This window comes from Sprattus sprattus, assembly GCF_963457725.1.
Source record: "Sprattus sprattus genome assembly, chromosome: 4".
Lineage (NCBI taxonomy): Eukaryota > Metazoa > Chordata > Actinopteri > Clupeiformes > Clupeidae > Sprattus > Sprattus sprattus.
Window position 1 is genome coordinate 29259671 of NC_137923.1, and position 24351 is coordinate 29284021.

General features: G+C 40.9%; 1 protein-coding gene across 1 annotated transcript in view; it reads left to right on the forward strand.

Moving 5' to 3' along the window:
• Positions 1–23342: 23342 nt before the first annotated feature.
• rb1cc1 (RB1-inducible coiled-coil 1) overlaps positions 23343–24351 on the forward strand; it is a 36217-nt gene continuing 35208 nt past the window's right edge. The window contains exon 1 of the mRNA XM_080836899.1: positions 23343–23656. The gene's annotated coding sequence lies outside the window, so the exon portion shown is untranslated. The remainder of the gene's footprint in view (positions 23657–24351) is intronic.

Genomic DNA, 24351 nt, shown 5'->3' on the forward strand with positions numbered 1-24351 from the left:
GGTTAATGTTCTCAATGGCGTGCAACTGGGTGCTGGTGATCCTTTGGGCAGTTTTCACCACCCACTTGAGTGCCTCACAGTCTAATGTGGACCAACTGCCATACCACACCGAGAAACAGTTGCGTGTATGCTCTTGATCGTAGAGCTGTAAAAGTCCACCAGCGTTGTGGGACACAGGTGAGCTTTCCTAAGACTCCACAGGAATTAAAATCTCTTTTGCCTTTTTGATCAGGATGGAGGAGTTCAGAGACCAGATGAAATCGTGGGAGACAATAAAACAATTCACAATGGAACTGTTCGTCAGCAGAGTACGTTACATCAACTCCCCTCTTTACAAGACCACTTTTTAAAAGATTCATTGATAGACATGAACATTTAGTGACCATTTATTGTGGACTAATATGTTGATGCTTGCATTCCCTTAAGATTTAGTTTCAGTTCTCATGGCCTCTGTTGGCACTACATTCAGCAGTGAGCCTTACTGTATCTTTAAAACAGTGATCTTCAAAACTCGTATAATGGGGATCAGTCAGAGCAACCTCCACTTCAAGGACAGGGAAAATCAGTCAAGACTTAAATGCTTTTTGGTTACTAATGCGTTCGAAAATGTGTTATCGCTTTGATAACTACAATAGTTGCTATGCAGGGTGGGCAGCCGATGAATGAGGGGCATTCATAATAGCTCTCAGACCTCCCACCACGCTAACAGACACAATATTTTAGAGTCTGTGTGAATATGGACAGCAAAAAGAAGAAACAGAGCTTCATAGATCAGTCGGTTGAAATTATGTATAATTGACCAACATTTAAACTTTTAAAAGAATGAAACCCTTACACCTATAAAACATATATTCAATTCAATTCTAATTCAATTTTATTTATATAGCGCCATAACAATACAATTGCTTCTAGGCGCTAATTGATATACTGATCATTAGAATTATACACTTCCTGCCTGCATGTTGATTAGAGCAATCTAGCCAACAGAGTGCAAGCTACTATTGAGCACTTTACCAATATTCCCATATTGTATGTACTCTCCATCCTGAGCAAGTATGCTGTAGGTATTCTCAGTTCTGAAATGCAACATGCCATTTTTTTTATTAGTCATTTGTAATTATATAATGAACTCACTCAGATCAGATATAAATAAAACACTAAGCACATACACAAGCTTGCCATATACAAAGCACAGGTCTGAATGTATGATTAGTAAAGATCATGCAATTTGATAAATACATTCTACATATTTCACACCGCCCACCCATGTCCATTTCACTCTGAGTGAAACTCTAGCCATGTTTCTGTTCCTGCCTCAGCTGCAACTACAGTGGCACAGTTTAAATACAGGTGGAATGAGCCGCTATCAGTAAACTGATAAAACCACATTTGAACACATAGATATAGGTGTTTGCAGTCACTCCTTGCGTATTAATGCCTAAATAAAAATATCCTTCTTGTCACCTCACTCTGATGTGATTGTTTCTCTCTCTCTCTCTCTCTCTCTCTTTCTCTCTCACGCTCTCTCTCTCTCAATCACATTTAATCTTGCCACCCAATTACAGAAATCGATTCAAACCAATTCTAATCTCTCTGGCCCTATACAATTTCAAACTCTAATTTTCTAAATTACTTTAACAGTTGACAAAATAGTTTTAGCAATGTATCAAGGTAAGATGAGGGTTCACCAACAGATAACAGAGTAGGTTTTCCTAAGGCTACCATTACTCAAGATAGAGACTAATGTAAATTATATCATATCATAAACACAAGATGTACACTTCCTTGTGACTGAACATTATTTTCAGAAATGGGCATATATTTATACTACATTAACGGAGAGGATTAGAAGAATTCTCAGACTCAATAGCCCCTTATACATGCGTCAATGTAAAGCTGTTACATCCCGTCTGCACCGATAGAAACTCGCGAACGTGTTACAATTGCATCATGTATAAGGGGTCTAGATGTGAACTGTTCGTTTTTCTGCCGATCGTCTGAGCCTTTCGAGAGAGTTGTTTTACCACGATCGTTCGGCTCAGAAAAGGGCGTGTCAAATCAGGCCGATGTGTCATGGGGGAGTCGGTGCGTGACTGGGGGGAGACGGTGACAGGAGGCTAAAGTTAGAGGCTAGAAAGTTCTTGCCTGTTCTTGAAAGGAGACTGATCCAATAGTCTAGTAGGCCTACAATTTTTTTATCAGTAATAAAACGCAATTTGGTACACCATTTTAAGATGGTAATATAGCCTACTGTTTTTTGCAAAATGAAAGAAAGCATTAGGAAACGCCACTGGAGCCTATTAATTCCGAAATTTCACCACATTGTAGGCTATATACTGTAACAACCCCAACACTTGCCTGCTTCCCTTGCAAATCAAAGTTTTCCGACTATTTTTCTTACCTTCTTTCTTAGCTGTTGATGTTACTGAGCTAGAAGTTTAACTTGTTCTGAACATCTGCGCTGCCCATGCCCAATGTCACTTCTGAGTCAAATCACTCCATCATCTCTTTGAAATTCCTTATTCCACGAGTGGTAGGCTACAATGGCTGTTTTAAAATATAACTAATAGCCTAACGAAACAAAATAACCCAGGCAGTTTCATCTTCGAGACGTTAAGGCTTCTTCCAATACTGACAGCTGACTCATAGCTTGCAGGTTTGCGGGAGACGCGACATTTGAGGGATCGTCACTTAATTTAAACCTTTTTTGCTTCCGTTAGTGTGTGTGTGTGTGTGTGTGTGTGTGTGTGTGTGATAGAGACAGAGAGGACTCAGTAAAACATCGGAAAACACTGTGTCTCGTAAGCCTTAAGCTATCAATCACCCCCACAATGAAATATCACAGTCGCGACAAACTTCTTGGCATTGTGGTGCGCCCAAAACGCAAGCTATAAACGTAGCCATCCTAATGTAACCAAAATATACCTCTGCTGATAACCTTCGTTCTATTTAGAATTTGTCTTAGCACTATGCAGGAATAAAATAGCATCTACAGTGTCAGGATTCAGGCGAGAGCGCCTGGCTTTTATAACGCGCCCTGCTGCACTGAAGGAGCGCTCACTCGCAGCACTTGTTGCTGGAACGCATATAATTCGTTTTGCAAGGTGCTGTAGTCGTGGGAACGACTGGCCTGGTTTCTCCCAAAAGGAAAGTAGATTTTCCTCTGCTGATCCCGCGTCTATATGGAAGTTTGTAGAGAGAATGCGAGGGAGTAAAATGCTCCGCTGTTTTAATAAAACCCACGTTACTCACATACTGGTTAACACTGTTTGTTACAGCACATAAACGTTTGTCGCTACATCCAAACTGCGTCACCGTCAGGGGCGGACTGGGACAAAAAAATCGGCCCGGGCATTTTGAACCAGACCGGCCCACTAAATTCGATAACACACCTTTTTAATCTCGAATGTCTACACCAACCAGGCTTATAGCTAGCAGGGCGTCTGCCCTATAGTCTACTAAAAAATAAGAAGAAACGGGACGCCCTACTTTTAGGCAGGACGGCCTAAAGACGCCCTATTTTTCTCCCGTTTTACCTGCTAACTTCGCTGAATGTGATCAAAATTCACCGTTTCAGTCGCTTCAGTGCTTAGCGAAGTCTAGAATCATACATATGACCTGCCAATTAGAAAATACAAATAGCATTGCTGTATTTCCGCTACAACAACGTTACATCATGATTCCAACGAAACATTGATTCACGGGCTCGCAGAAGCTCCAGAAGACAGCTGTCTCACCGCACGTCACTGAACCTACTACTGTATGAGTTCAACAAGAGTTTGTGTGTTAAGGTGGTGGTCTTAATTAATCTAAATGCAATACACATCATACACTTTAAAGCTTTGTTCAGAATATGGAGGTATAAGATCGGTCGATATTTTCCATGAAAATAGCGACTGAAGAACCCCCTGTTCTCGTCTCCGAGAGGACAGGCTGTATTGCTCCCTTTTCTAGAAGGGAGTCTATTTCCTCCTGTAGGAAACGCGCTTGATGAGGTGGCATTAACGTTTGAACTACGCCCCTGAACTTCGGGGGGGACGGGAAAACTGGAGCGTATAACGGGCTATCATAATTCGGTATCTGGACAAATTGGCATATTTTCGGAATACCAGGGTTTGGGAATACTGGGCTTTCGGAACAATTGACATGGCACCGCGCACCACTCAAACACACAACATAGAGTGTAGGCTAACGGCTGGCTGTTTCAGAGTACAGTAGGCTGAGGGCTAGCAACAGCTACAGACTTGTCTTGTATTTACAATGCAAACGAACTTGGCCATAGAAGTCAAAGTCAAACATATTTTAGAGACGTTTTAATTCATGATCAGTAAGCTTACCGTAGGTCGTTGTATCGTATCTCCCTGGCTGTAGCCACCAGCACTGTCATCCACGGGAGCTGATGGCAAACTTTTAGCTAAAGGTAGAAGGTGTTAGCTGATATGATTGGACGAGACCCTAGTCACTCAAGAAGACGGCCAATGGGCCGCAGACTAGCGTGCGCGTGTCAAGCAAGTCAAGGCCATGGGCCACGCTGTTTACCGTCCTAATGCATTATGTAGGCAGGTCCAAATCGAAAGGGGTTTGTGTTGGGTCAGCCCAGGGGATGTGATTGGGCCAGCCCAGTGTCAGTAGGGCCGCTGATGAACTACTTTCGTGGGCCAGCCGGTCAGACCATTATATGGGGAAAAAAATAAAAAAATTAAAATTCGGGACCATCGGCCCATATTGCACCCCGGCCCAGCGGGCAAACGCCCGGTATGCCCGATGGCCAGTCCGTCCCTGGTCTCGTCCAATCATATCAGCTAACACCTTCTACCTTTAGCTAAAAGTTTGCCATCAGCTCCCGTGGATGACAGTGCTGGTGGCTACAGCCAGGGAGATACGATACAACGACCTACGGTAAGCTTACTGATCATGAATTAAAACGTCTCTAAAATATGTTTGACTTTGACTTCTATGGCCAAGTTCGTTTGCATTGTAAATACAAGACAAGTCTGTAGCTGTTGCTAGCCCTCAGCCTACTGTACTCTGAAACAGCCAGCCGTTAGCCTACACTCTATGTTGTGTGTTTGAGTGGTGCGCGGTGCCATGTCAATTGTTCCGAAAGCCCAGTATTCCCAAACCCTGGTATTCCGAAAATATGCCAATTTGTCCAGATACCGAATTATGATAGCCCGTTATACGCTCCAGTTTTCCCGTCCCCCCCGAAGTTCAGGGGCGTAGTTCAAACGTTAATGCCACCTCATCAAGCGCGTTTCCTACAGGAGGAAATAGACTCCCTTCTAGAAAAGGGAGCAATACAGCCTGTCCTCTCGGAGACGAGAACAGGGGGTTCTTCAGTCGCTATTTTCATGGAAAATATCGACCGATCTTATACCTCCGTATTCTGAACAAAGCTTTAAAGTGTATGATGTGTATTGCATTTAGATTAATTAAGACCACCACCTTAACACACAAACTCTTGTTGAACTCATACAGTAGTAGGTTCAGTGACGTGCGGTGAGACAGCTGTCTTCTGGAGCTTCTGCGAGCCCGTGAATCAATGTTTCGTTGGAATCATGATGTAACGTTGTTGTAGCGGAAATACAGCAATGCTATTTGTATTTTCTAATTGGCAGGTCATATGTATGATTCTAGACTTCGCTAAGCACTGAAGCGACTGAAACGGTGAATTTTGATCACATTCAGCGAAGTTAGCAGGTAAAACGGGAGAAAAATAGGGCGTCTTTAGGCCGTCCTGCCTAAAAGTAGGGCGTCCCGTTTCTTCTTATTTTTTAGTAGACTATAGGGCAGACGCCCTGCTAGCTATAAGCCTGGTTGGTGTAGACATTCGAGATTAAAAAGGTGTGTTATCGAATTTAGTGGGCCGGTCTGGTTCAAAATGCCCGGGCCGATTTTTTGTCCCAGTCCGCCCCTGGACGAGACCCTAGTCACTCAAGAAGACGGCCAATGGGCCGCAGACTAGCGTGCGCGTGTCAAGCAAGTCAAGGCCATGGGCCACGCTGTTTACCGTCCTAATGCATTATGTAGGCAGGTCCAAATCGAAAGGGGTTTGTGTTGGGTCAGCCCAGGGGATGTGATTGGGCCAGCCCAGTGTCAGTAGGGCCGCTGATGAACTACTTTCGTGGGCCAGCCGGTCAGACCATTATATGGGGAAAAAAATAAAAAATTAAAATTCGGGACCATCGGCCCATATTGCACCCCGGCCCAGCGGGCAAACGCCCGGTATGCCCGATGGCCAGTCCGTCCCTGGTCACCGTTGTCCCTCCCTGTATCTGCTCCAGCCGCACCATTTTACTTGCAATGTGAATCATTTAATTTAAATATGCTTATTGCCATTTGTTGCACCTTAATCATTTTCTACAAACATGATATGCTATGTATGGTGTAGTAGACTGAGACTCTATTCACTACTGCACAAAAACTAGACACGTTTGCAAAACTAGACGTTTGCAATGAAGTAGGTAAAACAACTTTCGCCAATACCTCCGTAAGGGAGATGGGTTGTGTGCTCAAATTTCCTGGGATCAAAGAAGACGTTAGTATTCATGTGCAAACTAAAAATCACGTCTCAGGATTGCTGCGCATGCAAGTTATTTCGGGTGTCTCAACTGTAACTAATACCACTGTCAAATAATTATGAGTTCAGTAAAAGACGGAGCAAACATAGTTTTCTACCGTTGTTGAAACACATCCACGCGTAGACTCGTTTTCTTTCCATCTGGGAGTGGTTATTCAAAGAAAATATTAAGAACTATATGCTGATAGAAAGAAGGGAAGTTTAAGCCACTAAACTGCCTGTGCACGATGCGGATCCACGTTGATGTTGTTAGTAAACAAACCAGGTGGGAGCACATCTTCGTGGTCTTTGCGCATGCCCGAGGCAATGTAAACGGTTCACATTTTGCACATGTAAACACGTAACGACGAGCCGTTTCCCTTGAAAATGTTCACACCTACACGCGAATACGATACGATAAACTGTTCTGATCACATTGGCACATGTATTAGGGCCTAATGAATAGGAACCACTTCATAGCCTGGAAAAACAGGACTAAGATGTCAAGCTCAAAATAGCTTACATTTGAGGTTCAAATTGTAATCCAGGCTTTGCATCATAACAACTCCCACAGGTGTGGAAACTCATTGCCCTTTTTCACCAGAGCATTGAGGAGCACTACTCCAAGGCCTCACCCATCCTCCATTCAAGAGACTGATGAGTTGTGATTTGTTCAGTGTTTGGGTGGCCTTATTGCTACTCTTTATTACTTGATTTCTCTGTTAAACAGTTTAGATCTGTGTTGATCCTACCTTTCCTTAGTTGATTCCTCTGTTACATAAAGAGTTTAGATCTGTGTTCCTCCCCTGGCCTTGGGGAATAAATTCTACCTATACTTGCATCCTGTCGTCATGACTTATAATTACACGGACAAAACCATCTTACATAATTACATATTGAACCACAAAAACATTCATAATTATATGGAACAATATAAATAGTGATAAATACATATTGAACCACAAAAACATTCATAATTATATTGAATAATATAAATAGTGATCAGAAGTTACCTAAAGGTGCAATATGTAATTATGGTTGTAAATAAGAATTATTCACTCTTTGTTGATTCTAAATGATGTCTGAAGGCACAGTGAATGATTATGTTTATCAGTACATTCTATTGTCTTGAATTTGTGCTTCAGGTGATTATTGTTTATCAATGTTATTGAGAGTCACTCTTGACTTTTGCAGGACCACATACATCCAAGATGCACCCTGATGATAAGTCAGTTGAGTCCATTAAACTATACTGTGATACTGGGATACAAATAATATCATGTTGTTTCTCTTACCATAGGGCATAACATACAGTATGTAGACATAATACATACATGCCCATTACATATCCACATCTCTGCACCATTTTCTACTGTCTCCTCTCATGATCTATAAAAGATTAGGACTATAATGTGACCTATCATGCATATTATCATTGGTGACTGATTACATCTGTATGTAATATCAGGTGGACCTTTCAAACATTTTTAACAAGTTATCCAGAGCCTGACAAATCCCTTTTTCAGAAGGGTCTTGTCTTCAGGGCAAAGGGAAAGTGATTGTTCCTGGCTCATAGTCTTTTAATGTTAACCACAAATATCAATATTTAATTTTACACAGATTAAAGTGTATTTCTAAAGTAATTTTTCAGCAGGAGAACTGTCACATTAGTTGTGATGATAAATGCAATGCACTTAAGTGCACAAGACCTTGAAAGCCTTCACCCTCAACTGCATCAGCTGAATTTCCAGACACCTGAAAGCCTTCACCCTCAACTGGTTCAGCTGAATCTGCAGACACCTGAAAGCCTTCACCCTCAACTGGTTCAGCTGAATCTGCAGACACCTGTGCTGCCTTTCTGGTCAACTATTGGTATGGAGGATTTAGAAACGATGAATTGCATTTACAACCTTCTTGGAATAATATACGCCACTTTAAAAACACTGAAATTGAAAATTATTTCTCCATTTTCCAAACTAAATCTGAATGCAGTTATTGGAATTACAGGTTAAGTTTCTTCAGTGTTATAGTTTAGTACTCACAGTACAAAATATCAGACTCATACAAATCTCCTCAACTCAAGTCTCATTTTGAAACTATAAATTATTAGTAGGTCAACACTGTGCAAGCATCTATGGTCCTTAGGATTGTTCAGGTGGAAAGAAGTTGCTCGAAGTTGAAAGTGCTCGAAGTTGAAAGTGCTCGAAGTTGAAGAGCTCACACTCAGGCTAGACGTTTTATGTTCCAGGCTAACCCATAAACTAGCTGCTATACCTTTCAGTGGCCATACAATCAGGTCATACATATACCGATGGACAGTAGGATGGTAAACTACCTGTCAAACTAACTGTCCTGTGCCTTGTTATTACAAGAAAGTTTTCATAATTATGAGATCTTTGTTTGTAATTATGAGATAATAAGTCCTATGAGATACAGAAGTCATTTTTACGAGATAAGCTCCCCAGTTTTCTTTTTCTTTTGGGAATGTAGCCTAATGGGATTCTGCATGGGCTGTATTCACAAGACCAAGGTGGTGGACCAGCACTAATGGTCATTCTTCAGCCTGACAGAGAATGAGTGCTACCCGGGGCCGGATTAAGAACACTGAGGGCCCTGGGGCTAAACCTATTCAAAGGGCCCCCTTAAAATAATCACGTAAAAGGTTTAGGCCATCTAGACTATCAAGGCCTTAACACAACACAACAAATGCACACTGTGGTTTTCCTGCATAAGGTAGGTAAAATCACATGACATAAGGTAGGTGACATCACATAAGGTAGGTGACATCACAAATAACTTGATTCAAAGTGAACTGGTCACTTTTATAACAACACAAAACCAAAGTGATGTATCCTGGGCAATTTATAGCAGAAGAAATTAGAGGCTAAGGTTGCTAACCGTCAGAGCTGTGTGTAGTTGGCCCGCCAGAATAAAGGGAGCATTGCAAGAGTACAGAGCTGGAAAGGGCAGGCAACAGACCTAAGCTCCGTTATCTTGCCAGGGCCTGTTATGTCCCAAAATCCACCCTCCAAATCAGAAGATAACACATACTGCAAAACCTTTATGATAAACCCATTACAATTGTTTTAGTTTTTTTAAATGTTCAATTCATTGTCCCAAATTACCAAACATACTGTCCCAAATTACCAACAAGTTGCTTAAAATATTTTTTTTTGTCAACTCCACTAAAATAGTGAGCCATGCGATCATAAAATATAATGAAGACTTATTTTTTTACACTTAAATAATGTGGATACCTTAAGGAATTCAGACATGTCTCATTTATTGGGTTATGTTGATGGGTTGAATTGATGACAAAATGTGATCCACCCTAGTAAATTTTTTCTTTTTTAACTTTTTAATCTTATCTTGAATTTGTAAAAGACTTTGGTTGGACCAATTGTGCGCACTGATTTTTTTAATACGGTGGTCTTTATATACACAGCCCTGCTGATTGGGTAAAACTGACACACCCACCTAAGGAGACAAAAACAAACCTCAAGTCCCATTGCACACCGTTCAATCCCGAAACCGTAGCAAAACGGTGCACAATGTTTTCAATTTGAACGTGCCCCAGGTCTAGTTTGGGTATTTTAAACACCTTTCTACTCTTGCTTGGATGTCCAGGTTTAAACCCAATACTGCGACTTCAGCCCGTCAGTTTATTGTTTTTAGGCAATCTAATGCACAGCATGTTACTGACAAGACATTGGGCCTCATTTATAAAACGTTGCGTAGAAACCATCCTACATTTTGTCTAAGACATTTCCTGAAATGAGCGTAAGTGAGATCCACAGAAAACAGACGTACACACAAAAAACACGTGTACGCCAATCCTTCGGTTATAAATCACAAATGGTTGTGAAATTGTGCGCAACTGAATCTCCGCCCTCAAAACGCCCCTATTTAATCTAATCAGCATATTATCAATGCACAAACAGAGCGCATCCTCAATGCACAAACTCTCTGTGACAGTGGCAAGCAAGAAAGAAACATGTAAACAGAAGAATTAAAGTGAGGCTGACATCGACGTTCTGCTGATGGAACAGCAGATGCGGGCCAAAACATCGTTAGAAAGCCTGTCTGGTGGCGTAATGGCAAAAGCAAAGTATGTAGTAGTAGACACGTCTCCGAAGCACCAGCCCCCGCGGCACGAGCAGCACCAGAAGCCGCATCTGCGGAGAAGTGAGAGGAGCAGGAGTAGTGAGAGGAGCAGGAGAAGTGAGAGGAGCAGGAGTAATGAGAGGAGCAGGAGAAGTGAGAGGAGCAGGAGTAGTGAGAGGTGCAGGAGAAGTGAGAGGAGCAGGAGTAGTGAGAGGAGCAGGAGAAGTGAGAGGAGCAAGAGTAGTGAGAGGAGCAGGTCCAGGGAGAAGAGCAGGCCTAAGGAGAGGGCAAGGTAGAGGTATAAGAATGCGTGGTGGTGGCATTCTAAGGGCTACAAGGGCAGTAGTGAGTGATACATACAGTAATGCAATTTGTCCCTCAAAAGAATGCAACGTCTTCCTCCCTCTGGGGGAAGAGGAAAGCTCCTCAATCATCAACAAGAGCTTGCCATAGTAGATATGGTTGTTGCAAATAACGCAATTAAACTGCATGAGATTCAAAGCAGAATTTTGGAGGACCAAGAGATATTTTACAATATCAATAGCATCAGCCTCGCAACCATTACGCGGACATTGTCCAAACACAGAGTGCGGATTAAACAGCTCTACACTGTTCCCTTTGAGAGGAACAGTGAGCGAGTCAAGGTGCTACGACAACAATATGTCCAGGTATAGTGTGTATATTCAATTCAATGTACAGTTCTATGAGCTTTGCACTTTTCAAGTAGGTAACCTACTATGTGTGCAGCAATTTCAAATGCAGGATCACTCCTCCACAAATGTCAGGTTGGACCTTACAACACCGAGCACCTCCTTGCTTTTCTTGATGATCTCCACCAGCGCCTGGTTCCAGAGCAGGATCAGGAGGGTGAAAACAGGAGGACCTTCGTTATCACTTGGGACAACGTGGCCTTCCATAACTCACAAGCAGTTACAGCATGGTTTGAGGTCCACCCAAGACTGATTAGTCTATTTCTTCCACCCTATTCACCTTTCCTCAACCCCATAGAGGAGTTATTTTCTACATGGGGGTGGAAAGTCTATGACCATCAGCCACATGACCAGTTGTCCCTCCTTGAAGCCATGGATGCTGGCTGCAGGGACATCACAGTTGATGCTTGTCAAGGGTGGATCAGGCATTCCAAGCGGTTTTATCCAAGGTGTATCGCCTTGGATAACATCAGATGCGATATGGATGAAAACTTGTGGCTTAACCCTGAAGATCGCAGGGATTAGATAAAGGAATTTTGTGCTTTTTTTTTAGTTCTCCCTTTTTACTGGGCTTTTTGCTGTTGCTTTTTTGTTCATGGATATTTTGTTACAGTATTTCTCTGTTCCTAAAACACATTTTTTCAAAGCATGCCTCGGTTTCTCTTAGCTCTAAACACAAATCCCAAAACCACTCACACAAAATGCAAAACCCTTTATATCTCCTGCAAAAGGCCACTTTGGTTTCAAAACACTATTATGTCACCTCAAAAGGGCATTTTGTTTTCAAACAACAAACACAGACCATTATTTGAGTAGACATTCTAAGCATTGATTGAACACTGATGTGCTCAATGGAAAACACTACTATGAAATGGGAAAACTATAGTATGAAGGCCTTATCAGAAGTATTATGCCTTTTCATCTCCAGTGTTACTCTACGCTTTCTCCTGTTGTAAAATATTGTAACTGTATAATGTTTTAACTCAAAAATGAAAGAAAAATGTAAAATAATAAAAGGACAAAAAAACTAGACTGCATCCTGTTCTTGCTTACAGTAAGACAATATCGACAATTGTTGTGTTGTGAAGCATCTGAAAATACAGTTTGATTTGAACATTTGATTGGATTACAATACAGTACAGTAATGTTTCTGTGCTGATAGGACGTAATCAGTTGTGGAAACGTATATGACTTACTTGCACATAGTCATATCATACTGTAATTGTTTGACTCTATCAGAGTTTCTGTCAAAAGGCACCCTGTACACCTGCTTCATTCTCGAGATATTCTGCCTTAGAACATGGTCCACTGTGGCTAGGCTCTTTGTATTGATGTTTAGGAATATGTCTTGGTCATCAATGGTTGCACTTTGTATTTGTTTATAATTTTACAAATACAGTACAATGTACGTAAAACACTCTAAACACAAGAATAGCAGAATTGGTTTAGGGAGTTGGCACTTAGGTTTAGTGTTCAGAGAAACCGAGGCATGCTTTGAAAAAATGTGTTTTAGGAGCAGAGAAATACTGTAAGTATAGGTAAGCGCTCGTTAGCGACGGAAAAAAACTGTAATAACTGATAAGTTAGGTTTTCAACTGAAAGTTAACTGTTTTGAACAGAGTATCTAAACATTGGTAAAATATGCTGTAGTTGCACAGCGTTTTGCCGGGAGTGAACATTGACTGGGACAGATATCCATGAATTTTGGAAGAAGGTGTCATTGCCAGCATTTGTATCTAAGCATAGGGGCAAGTATCAACAGTTTGGTTCACATGGTCTACTGGTATGATCAATGTGTTAAGTGTTTTTGGAATGTGAACATGGTTTAGGTAAATTGACTAAAATGATAGGAAAAAATTGTAATTCTTCTGTTTACATGTTTCTTTCTTGCTTGCAACTGTCACAGAGAGTTTGTGCATTGAGGATGCGCTCTGTTTGTGCATTGATAATATGCTGATTAGATTAAATAGGGGCGTTTTGAGGGCGGAGATTCAGTTGCGCACAATTTCACGACCATTTGTGATTTATAACCGAAGGATTGGCGTACACGTGTTTTTTGTGTGTACGTCTGTTTTCTGTGGATCTCACTTACGTTCATTTCAGGAAATGTCTTAGACAAAATGTAGGATGGTTTCTACGCAACGTTTTATAAATCTTCTGGCCTCATTTATAAAACGTACTTACGCACAGAACTGATCTTAGACTGTGCGTGCGATCAAATCCACGTCTAAGTACAGATTTATAAAAACCGTCTTAGACGTAGAAAAGGACGTATCTCTACGTCTGGTTTCAGTTTGTGTAAGTACATTTCCTTGCGGCAATACTGGAGTACTGCAGGAATTCAGGACTCTCCGACACGCAGTTTCATCAATGTCAGCACCACAGTCACCATTTGGGCTAATGGACGGTAAAAGGCCAAATTAATGTTTCGCTCAATAAAATCAAATCAACTATTAGAATAATTTACACATGAATGAGATTTACATCTTATAGGTATTCCGTTTTAATTTCACAAGTGTAAAACATTTCGCTCAAACTTATAGCCTATAAAAAGACTAAAAGTGGCTTAGTTTTCAGTAGGAGATATGGCTGCATTGGCGTTGTTAGAGGATATTGCCAACTGTGCAATAAGGAGAGAGAGGGTTTTTTTGTGATCACGCAGACTTTTTGACACAGGATGATGTATGTCTGATAAGCAGGTACCGCTTGCCGAGAGCTTTGTGCATAGTGGTGTAGTCCAGGTATACCCACTTATTTTTCAGTCAGCATTGGATTAACCACTTCTCAAAACAGGGCGTTTATCATGTGCTGTATGGGCTGCTTAAAAATAAATAAAGAGTATACCCACTTCTCCAGGGACCACTACACCACTGGTTGTGCCCAAATGGCCTCTCGTCTAGAGAGGCGCACCAGAGGCAACCAGGCCATACACGTTCAGGTATTGTCCGTTCTTGGATTCCTGGCTACAGTAACGTTCCGATGAGACCAGTCGAGCAATCCCCGTCATCATTAAGCAGAATTTTGCCCGATGTTCTTCGCAGTATTATATCCCATATGCCCGCAATTTATTAGATTTCCATACAGTGCCCAGCAAAATGTGAAAGAGGATTTCCTGCATAAAACAGTGTTCCCAATGTATTCTCATCCAGATTTCGCACAGTCAGAAAGCCTAGGAAGCCCACTGCACAGGTCGGTAGTGGAGCGCACCAAAGCCTTGAAGTTGCTGCCGCAGATGCGGCTTCTGGTGCTGCTCGTGCCGTGCTGGTGGTGCTTTGGAGACGTGTCTACTACATGTCAAATACTTTGCTTTTGCCATTACGCCACCAGACAGGCTTTCTAACGATGTTTTGGCCCGCATCTGCTGTTCCATCAGATCCACAGTAAACAGACGTACACACAAAAAAACACGTGTACGCCAATCCTTCGGTTATAAATCACAAATGGTAGTGAAATTGTGCGCAACTGAATCTCCGCCCTCAAAACGCCCCTATTTAATCTAATCAGCATATTATTAATGCACAAACAGAGCGCATCCTCAATGCACAAACTCTCTGTGACAGTGGCAAGCAAGAAAGAAACATGTAAACAGAAGAATTAAAGTGAGGCTGACATGACTCAAGAGATTTCGTTAGTTTTAGCTGCTAGCATACCTTTAGCGAATACCTATTAATCCTTAATGCACCTTTAACTTCACAAGTGTAAAACATTTCGCTCAATCTATAGCCTATAGAAAGTCTAATAGTGGCTTAGTTTTCATTAGGAGTTATAGCTGCATTGGCGTTGTTAGAGGATATTGCCAACTGCGCAATAAGGAGAGAAAGGGTTTTTTCGTGATCGCTCACACTTTTTGACACAGGATGATGTATGGCTGATAAGCAGGTAGGCCTACAGCTTGTCGAGAGCGTTGTGCCCAAATAGCCTCTCGTCTACAGAGGCGCACCAGATGCAACCAGTCCATACACGTTCAGGTTTAGTCTGTTCTTGCATTCCTGGCTACAGGAACGTTCCGATGAGAAATTGGAATTCATTTAGCAGAATTTTGCCCGATGTTCTTCGCAGTATTATCACTTTATATGCCCGTAATGTATTAGATTTCCATACAGTGCCCAGGAAAAGCAAAATGTGTAAGAGGATTTTCTGCGTAAAACAGGGTTGTATTTTCATCCAGATTGCGCACACTCAAACAGCCTAGGAAGACCACTTTAATACAGCACATGCCCGTGCGCGGTTGGTAGTGGAGCACAGCAAAGGCATGCCTAAGGGAAGGTGGCGATGGCCGAGCTAAGGTCTTGTCTGCGAACGGGTACAATTCGCATGTGCGAGAGTCGCCATTCGCTTGGCACAATTCGAGTGGGCGAGAGTCGCCACTTTGTGAATGAAGCGCGCTTCACTTAGGACGCGAACTATAAAGACGACAACTCATTCAAAGACAAAACAAATAGCTACACGTAACCTATAAACGTTGTTGAGACTTTTATTAAAGATCTTACTCATTCTCGTGGTCGGTAACAACAACAATAACAAAACAGAGACAAATAGCCACACGGTCAAGCAATGTAATTTATTACGTTCTACGAATCCAACTGATACAAACATGTAGCCTACTGTTCGGGTAATAATCTACAGCAACTCTTGACTTCTATTGAAAGAGATTTAGAAATCCTCAAAACCTGGTTTGATGTTAATAGATTGTCACTCAATAGAAAAATAAAAAACTAATTCATGGTCTTTGGAAATCGAAAAGGAAATAGGTAAGGACATTCAATTAAAAATAAGTGATGCTGAACGAGTGACCGAGATAACATTTCTAGGAGTGGTCATTGACCATAAATTAACATGGAAACCACATGTTTATTATATCAAAGGAAAGATCTCTAAGATGATAGCAATTTTGTACAAATCAAGAAGCATGTTAAACTATAAGGCCTTACATATGATTTACTGTTCACTTATACTTCCCTACATATCATATTGTGTGGAAGTCTGGGGATTGACATATTAAACAACTGTCAATGAAATCATTATTTTACAAAAACGAGCCATAAGGATAATAAATAAGGTTGATTATTACTGTATGCACCCACTTACCCATTGTTTATGAAATCATTTGTTATGAAATTTAATGATCTGGTATATTATAAAATAATGCAAATAATGTATCGAGCTAAATCAAACCAACTCCCAGTCAGCATACAAAGGTTTTTCTCATTTCAAGAGACAAAATATAATCTCAGAGATGTCTGTAAATTTAGTGTACCAAATGCCAAAAAATTAATTAAAAGGAGATGTATATCTGTTGTTGGAATTTCATTATGGAATGATGCTAACATAATCTTAAAAAAGTGTAAGACATTTTTTGTTTTCAAAGGGATGGTAGCTAAAGCAATTTTTGAGGGCTACAAGTGTCCATAATGTATGCAGGATTTTGTGCTGTTTATTTGGGATCTTGCTTCATTGCTCTTCTTGTGACTAACTTTTTGGAGGCAATTCTTTTGTTTGTTTTTTTATTTCCATTATATGTATTACTTGTAAAAAATAAAAAATAAATGCATATGTTGATGGGTAGCTTAAATTGGTCAAACAGGACAGGCTTAAATACAAGCATTATGCTTCAGCTTGTGCCTTTTCAGTCACTTTGAATGTATTATTATTTGTGTTGAACTTGTTTGTTGTTACTGTGTGTGACTGAATAAAAACATAATCAATATCAACTTACATTACCACTGCACACTCACAACCTTACAGATAATGTATTGTATAGCATTTGTATTCAGTATGATATGACAGCGCAAGATATATGGGGTATGAGTAGTTGTAACATTGGCAGCAATAGTTGGTCATTAGCGCAGATATACAGGTACAAGTCATGTCAAGTCAAGTCAACTCTTTTATTGTCAGATACACAGAACAACAGAGTTGGACTGGGCACTGAAATGCTTAAGACAGGACACCATACCACACTACCATAGATACTAAACATAAATACACATATTAAACAGATACTAAACAGATAAACAACCTACATGAGCTAAACTGAACATGAGCTGGACTGAGAAAGTAGTGCAAACAGCAGTAAAAGTGAGCCAGTGAAGAGTAAAGTGGCAAGTGTAAAGTGAGGAGTGCATTATTGTTCATTTAGGAGTCTGATGGCCTTAGGGTAGAAACTGTTCTCCAGTCTGCGGGTGCGAGACCGGACACTTCGGAACCGCCTACCAGAAGGCAGCAGGGTGAACAGTCTGAAGGATGGGTGATGACAGTCTTTTAGGATCCTGCCAGCTCTTCAGAGGCATCTTTTAAGGTAGATGTCCTGAAGGGATGGGAGTTTCCTGCCGATGATGAACTCAACGGATCTGACCACACTGCGTAGGGCCTTACGGTCCATGGCTGTGCAGCTTCCAAACCACACTGAGATGCTAACAGTCAAGATGCTTTCTATAGTGCATCTATAGAAGTTGGTGAGGATGTCTGGATTCATGCCAAACTTCCTGAGTCTCCTCAGGAAGAAGAGGCGTTTTTGGGCAGCTTTGACCACCTTGTCAGTGTGGGCAGACCAGGTGAGATCATTGCTGATGTTGATATGATATAAGTACAATGCAACGGAATCTAACCAAAGGAACCATAGCAGAAGAGTGCAGAGTATTCTGCATAGTGGTAGGCCTAATATAAAAATAAATAGATGGGATGTATACAGTATGATATGACAGTACAAGATATATGGGGTATGAGCAGTAGTAACATTGGCAGCAATAGTTGGTCATTAGTGCATATATGATACAGGTACAGGTGAAGGTAGCAATAGAGGTTATGAATGAGGTAAGACATGATAAGATATATAAGTACAATGAATATGAGGTAAGAGTCATGAGGCATGATATGACATAAATAGATATGAATACACTATAAAATGTTAAGTGGCTGAACAAAAAAAATACCAATTCAACACCCACAAGGTAGTTTACACAGCACCAGGTTACAACCATCAAGGCGGCTCCTGGCCTGTTGTTTAGGTTGATGGGCCATCAGACCTAGCCTGGTGACACCAGCCTACGTATTTCCGCCTGAATTGATTTAATGAAATGGAGTCACAGTCTGGTAACGGCCAGGCTACATCAGACCTGGTTCCTGGCTTTTTTGTGTCTTGGAACCAGAGCTCTTACACTCTGATTGTTTGTTTTTGAAATAAATGACATGAAATGACATTGCTTGAACGTGTAGCTATTTGTCTCTGTTTTGTTACCGACTTTCAACCACGAGAATGAGTAAAATCTTTAATAAGAGTCTCAACAACGTTTATAGGCTACGTGTAGCTATTTGTTGTGTCTTTGTGAGTCAACAACGTATATGTCTCATATGCGCCCGTCTCTGTGCAATTCACATCGCGTGTCTTTGTGAGAATTGTCAACAACGTAGCCATACTGTATGTCTCATATGACAGGTAAGGCCAAAGCTGGGAATTGGTACAATTCGCATGTGCGAGAGTCGCCATTCGCTTCAGAATTGGTACAATTCGCATGTGCGAGAGTCGCCATTCGCTTCACGCGAATCAGGCACAATTCGAGTGGGCGAGAGTCGACACTTTGGGCGCATATGAGACATACAGTATGGCTCATATGAGACATACAGTATGGCTACGTTGTTGACAATTCTCACAAAGACACGCGATGTGAATTGCACAGAGACGGGCGCATATGAGACATATACGTTGTTGACTCACAAAGACACAACAAATAGCTACACGTAGCCTATAAACGTTGTTGAGACTCTTATTAAAGATTTTACTCATTCTCGTGGTTGAAAGTCGGTAACAAAACAGAGACAAATAGCTACACGTTCAAGCAATGTCATTTCATGTCATTTATTTCAAAAACAAACAATCAGAGTGTAAGAGCTCTGGTTCCAAGACACAAAAAAGCCAGGAACCAGGTCTGATGTAGCCTGGCCGTTACCAGACTGTGACTCCATTTCATTAAATCAATTCAGGCGGAAATACGTAGGCTGGTGTCACCAGGCTAGGTCTGATGGCCCATCAACCTAAACAACAGGCCAGGAGCCGCCTTGATGGTTGTAACCTGGTGCTGTGTAAACTACCTTGTGGGTGTTGAATTGGTATTTTTTTTGTTCAGCCACTTAACATTTTATAGTGTATTCATATCTATTTATGTCATATCATGCCTCATGACTCTTACCTCATATTCATTGTACTTATATATCTTATCATGTCTTACCTCATTCATAACCTCTATTGCTACCTTCACCTGTACCTGTATCATATATGCACTAATGACCAACTATTGCTGCCAATGTTACTACTGCTCATACCCCATATATCTTGTACTGTCATATCATACTGTATACATCCCATCTATTTATTTTTATATTAGGCCTACCACTATGCAGAATACTCTGCACTCTTCTGCTATGGTTCCTTTGGTTAGATTCCGTTGCATTGTACTTATATCATATCAACATCAGCAATGATCTCACCTGGTCTGCCCACACTGACAAGGTGGTCAAAGCTGCCCAAAAACGCCTCTTCTTCCTGAGGAGACTCAGGAAGTTTGGCATGAATCCAGACATCCTCACCAACTTCTATAGATGCACTATAGAAAGCATCTTGACTGTTAGCATCTCAGTGTGGTTTGGAAGCTGCACAGCCATGGACCGTAAGGCCCTACGCAGTGTGGTCAGATCCGTTGAGTTCATCATCGGCAGGAAACTCCCATCCCTTCAGGACATCTACCTTAAAAGATGCCTCTGAAGAGCTGGCAGGATCCTAAAAGACTGTCATCACCCATCCTTCAGACTGTTCACCCTGCTGCCTTCTGGTAGGCGGTTCCGAAGTGTCCGGTCTCGCACCCGCAGACTGGAGAACAGTTTCTACCCTAAGGCCATCAGACTCCTAAATGAACAATAATGCACTCCTCACTTTACACTTGCCACTTTACTCTTCACTGGCTCACTTTTACTGCTGTTTGCACTACTTTCTCAGTCCAGCTCATGTTCAGTTTAGCTCATGTAGGTTGTTTATCTGTTTAGTATCTGTTTAATATGTGTATTTATGTTTAGTATCTATGGTAGTGTGGTATGGTGTCCTGTCTTAAGCATTTCAGTGCCCAGTCCAACTCTGTTGTTCTGTGTATCTGACAATAAAAGAGTTGACTTGACTTGACATGACTTGTACCTGTATATCTGCGCTAATGACCAACTATTGCTGCCAATGTTACAACTACTCATACCCCATATATCTTGCGCTGTCATATCATACTGAATACAAATGCTATACAATACATTATCTGTAAGGTTGTGAGTGTGCAGTGGTAATGTAAGTTGATATTGATTATGTTTTTATTCAGTCACACACAGTAACAACAAACAAGTTCAACACAAATAATAATACATTCAAAGTGACTGAAAAGGCACAAGCTGAAGCATAATGCTTGTATTTAAGCCTGTCCTGTTTGACCAATTTAAGCTACCCATCAACATATGCATTTATTTTTTATTTTTTACAAGTAATACATATAATGGAAATAAAAAAACAAACAAAAGAATTGCCTCCAAAAAGTTAGTCACAAGAAGAGCAATGAAGCAAGATCCCAAATAAACAGCACAAAATCCTGCATACATTATGGACACTTGTAGCCCTCAAAAATTGCTTTAGCTACCATCCCTTTGAAAACAAAAAATGTCTTACACTTTTTTAAGATTATGTTAGCATCATTCCATAATGAAATTCCAACAACAGATATACATCTCCTTTTAATTAATTTTTTGGCATTTGGTACACTAAATTTACAGACATCTCTGAGATTATATTTTGTCTCTTGAAATGAGAAAAACCTTTGTATGCTGACTGGGAGTTGGTTTGATTTAGCTCGATACATTATTTGCATTATTTTATAATATACCAGATCATTAAATTTCATAACAAATGATTTCATAAACAATGGGTAAGTGGGTGCATACAGTAATAATCAACCTTATTTATTATCCTTATGGCTCGTTTTTGTAAAATAATGATTTCATTGACAGTTGTTTAATATGTCAATCCCCAGACTTCCACACAATATGATATGTAGGGAAGTATAAGTGAACAGTAAATCATATGTAAGGCCTTATAGTTTAACATGCTTCTTGATTTGTACAAAATTGCTATCATCTTAGAGATCTTTCCTTTGATATAATAAACATGTGGTTTCCATGTTAATTTATGGTCAATGACCACTCCTAGAAATGTTATCTCGGTCACTCGTTCAGCATCACTTATTTTTAATTGAATGTCCTTACCTATTTCCTTTTCGATTTCCAAAGACCATGAATTAGTTTTTTATTTTTCTATTGAGTGACAATCTATTAACATCAAACCAGGTTTTGAGGATTTCTAAATCTCTTTCAATAGAAGTCAAGAGTTGCTGTAGATTATTACCCGAACAGTAGGCTACATGTTTGTATCAGTTGGATTCGTAGAACGTAATAAATTACATTGCTTGACCGTGTGGCTATTTGTCTCTGTTTTGTTATTGTTGTTGTTACCGACCACGAGAATGAGTAAGATCTTTAATAAAAGTCTCAACAACGTTTATAGGTTACGTGTAGCTATTTGTTTTGTCTTTGAATGAGTTGTCGTCTTTATAGTTCGCGTCCTAAGTGAAGCGCGCTTCATTCACAAAGTGGCGACTCTCGCCCACTCGAATTGTGCCAAGCGAATGGCGACTCTCGCACATGCGAATTGTACCCGTTCGCAGACAAGACCTTAGCTCCATATGAGCCATACTGTATGTCTCATATGCGCCCAAAGTGTCGACTCTCGCCCACTCGAATTGTGCCTGATTCGCGTGAAGCGAATGGCGACTCTCGCACATGCGAATTGTACCAATTCTGAAGCGAATGGCGACTCTCGCACATGCGAATTGTACCAATTCCCAGCTTTGGCCTTACCTGGAGCTTGGATGGCCAGCGAGACTCCGATGCTGGAGCAGCAGTGCGACAGTTGCGGCCGCTGGTGCTTCGGAGACGTGCCTTCTACATGTCAAATACTTTGCTTTTGCCATTACGCCACCAGACAGGCTTTTCTAACGATGTTTTGGCCCGCATCTGCTGTTCCATCAGCAGAACGTCGATGTCAGCCTCACTTTAATTCTTCTGTTTACATGTTTCTTTCTTGTTTGCCACTGTCACAGAGAGTTTGTGCATTGAGGATGCGCTCTGTTTGTGTTTTTTGTGTGTACGTCTGTTTACTGTGGATCTCACTTACGCTCATTTCAGGAAATGTCTTAGAATAAAATGTAGGATGGTTTCTACGCAACGTTTTATAAATGAGGGCCTTCGTCAGATACAGATAGGGAGGAACATGTTCTCATGAGTTTGGCTTAGGTTTCTTTGAGATGCTGTACATTTTTTTTTAAATCAAATTAAAGTGTAAAATGACCTACAATAACGACATTTCTGAGGTGAATAAGTAGGCTACGTTTCCAAATTGAGCTTGTATTTGCAGGCTTTTGTATCGTGTTTGTATATAATTTGCAGGCTATGGTAGGCCAAGTCTGCACATTGCACGTTTACTAATATGTTTCATTACAGCCGTGTAAAGCTTGTCTGGGAATTCCCTGCCCCTTCACTGCATTCATCAATTTGGCCGGAAGAAGTGGGGCGGGACTTCCCAGACTAGTGTAAAGCAATACTTGACTTGCAATTCCTCTTAAAATACTACCAACCATGAAAGAGAATTAACATAATAAAGAAGGGCTTTGAAATAATTGGACATAGACAGTCGGGGCAGCTGACAGGCGAGACCAAAACTGTTTTATTTAATTGAAACAACCAATAAGATACAATAAATACAATCCTGACCCACCCATGGTAATGTTGCGGTCATGCATCCCTCTAGCCCTATCCCACAGTGCATCTCGCTGCGCAGTGACGAAGACGACAACAACAAAACACAGTAGCGTTAGCCTGCTGCTGGAATATTAGCTTGTGTTACACAACTCCAGAGGAAGGGGTCGATGTCAGCAGCAATATTAATTAATCAGTAAATCGTAATTTACACGACGAACAATATGAACCGTTTCATTAAAATTGACATAGACCTGCCTTGAATCAAGGTTGTATGTCAAATAAAAGCAGTGTAAATATTAAGCAAGCAAGGTTGCTATTTTCTGCTAATTCTCTTGCGAGGTAACAGTAGCTAGCCTTTATGCACAGCTAGCTGGCTCAACCCTATCAATAAGCTAGGAAGGTATGCTAGCTCGCCAAAGCAGAGGATGCGATTTATCAAGCGGAGGTAAGAGACTCTACAATTTCCGAATTTTGTTTATATTCTTAGTCATGTTGGAAAGTACTTTATATGTGGTTGACCCGTCTAATCTGCAACATCAGTCTTTCCATAAAGGCGAGTGTAATGAAGCTAGGATAGCATTATTTTGGTCGTATTCTGACAGATCTTGTGCAGTATTGACGTCCACCAGCTGCTTTTATGCTAGCTGGTTGCATTTTTGGTAGGTTAGCACATGGGTTAACTAAGTCTGCCTTTTATATCCTAAAATGTCTAACTACTAGTGCACATGAACGACAGACCATTTTAAGCGTTGATCATTACTACTACAGAAAGTCGTACTTATTGTCATACCATTTGATAGCTTGTGTCTTAATTGCATTAACTGATGCAGCACAGGCAGCTAGCTGTTAGCTGGTTAATTAGTAAAACGTCTGGGATGCGTCTGGGCCCCCATCTAGACAGGACAACTAAACAAAGGCGTGACATTAAGACATCACCTACACCGTGTCCTCAGTAATAACAGATTAATGGGGCATAAACAGCTACGTTTAGGCTATGCTCCGTTCGCTGTATGTTTGTAGACTGCCCAGCTGTTTTACATGATGCAATATATGATACTGCCAGCGTACTCTAAAGTTACTGTATCTCAGCCCGTTGTACAATGACTTACTAGTCAGTGAGAGCGAGGCCCTGTACTTCAT